The sequence below is a fragment of the Salvia miltiorrhiza genome, chromosome 3 (genome assembly GCF_028751815.1).
Source record: "Salvia miltiorrhiza cultivar Shanhuang (shh) chromosome 3, IMPLAD_Smil_shh, whole genome shotgun sequence".
NCBI classification, from domain to species: Eukaryota; Viridiplantae; Streptophyta; class Magnoliopsida; order Lamiales; family Lamiaceae; genus Salvia; species Salvia miltiorrhiza.
Window position 1 is genome coordinate 36,452,328 of NC_080389.1, and position 4,006 is coordinate 36,456,333.

At 34.4% G+C, this 4,006-nt stretch overlaps 1 long non-coding RNA gene across 1 annotated transcript; it reads right to left on the reverse strand.

Annotated features, from left to right (window-relative positions):
• Window positions 1-709: 709 nt before the first annotated feature.
• On the reverse strand, window positions 710-3,734 carry LOC131016528 (uncharacterized). The gene is made up of 3 exons (XR_009099059.1): window positions 3,489-3,734; window positions 1,471-1,532; window positions 710-952 (listed from the first exon to the last, which is right to left on the reverse strand). It is a non-coding gene; the product is annotated as an uncharacterized LOC131016528 (long non-coding RNA).
• Window positions 3,735-4,006: the final 272 nt, after the last annotated feature.

Below are 4,006 nucleotides of genomic sequence, written 5' to 3' on the forward strand. Positions count from 1 at the left end.
CACGTTAGGGTGGTCGTTTACCGCATAACTCCCACTACTTAAATGGATTTAAATATTTTTAATAGAAATCTCAACTTGACAAACTTGTGAAATCAAATATGAAGTAAGCCACGTTAGGGTGGTCATTTACTCACATTCTCAATCACTTTGTCTTGAGACCGCATGTGGAGGTCTAAAATAGTTTTTAAGTATCATAAAAATTATTAAAACACCTTAGTCTTTTTAATTTCAAAAGGTTTGTTCATGCTCAAGCACATAATCCTAATCATGCTTTTCTAGAATGCAACATGTAAAACATGCTCGCAGAATTCTAAAACATGCTTAAGAAAACGATAAACCTACTATCATGTTTGTCTAAGCGCAGTTCATAAGGCATATTAACAAGCAGAGACGAACAAAAGCAGATAAAGAGCATAAGGGATTAACACCACGGCATGCAAAGAACAGAATAAAAGAATTAAAATTCTTCGTGACCCATTCGTGGAATCCCAATATCTATTCTATTTGTCGCAGCCCGATTCCCGACACTAGTGATAGTGGGGTACGAGTATCGATACGACTATTTTTAAAATAATAAAAGATAAGAAGAATATGTCGAACATCAAGCGGAAGCTCGCATCAAAAGGTGTCAAGGAAATTATCATAAATGCACCCAAGGGTAAGATCGTCTATGTCGTTATAACTTTTTAATTATCAAGAATTTCACGAACAAAAACAAAACGGGTATCGCTCATTTTTCGCAAGGAATCATAATATGCAGAGTATCGCAGCAAAAGGCGAACCGATTATATGTATGAAGACATATAACCGTGAGTACATTGCTTAAATTCAAAAGAAAATCAAAGTATATCAATCATCAAGACTTTATCGTCAAAATGGAAATACGATAAAGTAAATACATCCTTCAACAATTTCCCCACCAGCACCAGACCAATCTCGCTCCTCGCTTAGCCTGCACATTTAGAAATACATGCAGGGCGTGAGTACATAATACTCAGTGGGCAAACGCCGAAAAACAAGAAAGGTGCTCTTAGAGCTATAGGTTTGAAACTTGCCACATCTCAGCAATACACAGAAATAAAGTTAGCGTAAATGAATCTGTGCATGCAGTTTTCATAATCGTGATATCATAAAGAAACGATAGCGCTATCAAAGTACTCATCATGCATGTACCACATCTACAACTCATCATCATCAAAGGTACTGAGAAGTAGGCCTCCCTCTCAAGTACCGTGACCGGCCGACCCGAAGACGGCTCGCAGTCACCTCTGTGCACAAAATCCCGCTTGTGGCAGGACCCAATTCGTCTCATCTCATCAGTAGAGGGTAACATACAAGCTCAACCTCAAAAATTGGCAAGTCAAACAGTTCTCAAATATCATTTATCTCGAAACATTTGTTAAACTCATAACATCATTAAACAATTTTAGAAAGCTCGAATGATATACGTATACTCAAAATATTGCCCACCTGAAGTCCTTTGCTAATCCTGGAAAGAAATCAGGCAACTTACTTCTTCGTCTCGCTCGGGCCTTCATATGTCATCATCACATCGTCATCGTCATCGAAGGTTCATGTGATAAAACAAACCTTAGTCAGAAACTCAATCTCTAAATCCAAACTCATCTTAACCATAACTTCTTACTCAACGTCTATTTACCCATTAAAACTCAATCCCTAGGTATACTCGGCTTCTAAGGATTCACACGTCTTATTATCGACTTAACTCTCAACTCGGCTTAAACTCATAGCAATCAAGCACATAAACACTTAAGCATATGAAAAACATACATAGACAAGTCAAAAACAAACTTCACTCTGCACTGACTCAACTTTAAAACCTCACCAGACTCTGTACAGAACTCCCCTGGAGTCGTAATATATACCAAAAGAAACCTCTTTGAGTCTAGTTTCATTTAAAAAAAAGTAGGATCAAAAACTCCAAGTATTTTAGGAGATATGACTGTTTTACTACAGTCTACCATATTCGGCAGTTTTTAGCAACCGAAAAGTTTGATTTTTGAAAAATAGTAAACGTTGTCAAAACGGTCTGAAATTTGGTAGGTACTTAGCTAAGACACTCAGGTCTCAACCATAAAAATTTGGGTTCCAGAACCAGAATGCTAAGGAAAGCTACTGGAAACGATGACTCTATTGGCTACTCACCGAACAATTCGGCAGAACGTAGCAGTTTTCGTTTTGTATTTTATAAAAATAGAAAACGAAGTCCAAATGACTTGAAATTTTACCGGTATGCTCAAGACTCTCAAATGTACTTACCATAAAAGTTTCATGGGGTTTGGGTATCAAAAACCCCTCGAAAACAGTATGTCAGTGCGTCGTGAAAAACGACTCCGAATCATACACACAAGCAAACATGCTCAATTCAACATTTATACAAATTCAACATTTATACAAAGCAAACTCATCAAAGCTCATTTTAAGCACTTATAGCACTTAAAAACATTCAAATACAACATAATACTCATAATACTCAATCTCAACTCTTTTCTTTCATCATCAACTCAAATCTCATAGAAAACGTTTCAACGAACGTATCAAACAAATTCTCTTTTCAATTTCATGCTCGGAATTACTCAAACACTCAAAAATGATCTTTTACATCATATAACTCATTATTCACATATTCATTCTCTTTTTATCATGTAAACTATATCTTAATGAAAAACCATGTATCAACATAAAACTCTTAACAAAACATGGTAAAAGTTCACATAATGATCATAAATCAATTAAACCTCATTTTATCAATCAATGACTTCCCAAAATAAGAAACTCAAAAACTCATTCAAACTAAACTAAGTCCAATTTTTACTTAGCCTACAAAAGACTTAATCAAACATATTAAAACACTATTATCATGCTCAAAAACATATATCTTAAGCTAAATCACTTAATAGACACATAGACATGAAAGTTCTAATTTTTATTAAACTAAACTCTTTGAAATTTTTACAAACACAAATGAATCTTTAATCCATTCATAGATCTATCATTATTAACCAATTAAACTCACATATAATCCATCAATTTACAAATAAGGCATATACACACATATCCCTAATTTTAGTAAACTAACTCACATCAAAATCATCCATTGACATCATATACTCAAATTACTCCATCAATCATCATCATATACATCTCATGGACTCATCTACATCATCAATTCATCATTTAACTCATTGACTCAAAAGTTCCCATTTTTGGGTAAACTAACTTCCATCGAAATTTGAATCTCAAAGCATAGCTTTTCAAAACACACATCAATCATCACCAAACATATCATAGATCACTTTTCTCACCCCAATTCAAGGAAAGAAAAAGAAATATTTTTGAAGGGTAAGATACCCATTTTTTCGAAAATTTGAGGAAAAGAAAAGGGGTGATTTTCTTGCTTCAATCTTTCAAGAATACTCATATACAAACTCACACAAATTATATCTATGAATATAGAGATCACTTACCCAAGCTTACACCAAATATCAAATTTTCTCTCTCTAGTCTTGAAGCCAATCTTCAAGGATTCTCTTGAATTCAAGTTGATAAGAGGTGTTTAGGTGGGATTTTGTTGGTGATTTATGTGTTTGGCATATTTTGGTAAAGCTTCGAAGGTCTCATCTATGGTTAACAATGGTGGAAAGTAGAGAGATGAAGGGAGAGAGGGTGTTGGTCGAATGGAGTGAGAGAGAGAGGTGGAGTGGCCGAATGTGGTGAGTGAGTGAGAGAGAAAAATATTAGCTAGATTGGAATTGATCTTAGATGATCTTATAGAGATTTTGCAATCTTAAAGAATATTGGCAATTAATGCCTTGATCTCTCTCTCTCTAATCTCTACACTCTCAATCTCTACTCTCTCAATTAATCTCTACACTTGGCAAAATGTGGGAATTAATCATATGGTAGAGAAATTAAAATAAAGTGTGAGAAGGGTGATCAATTAATAATCACAATAATTATGGAAAAATTACTCATAAAAAAAATA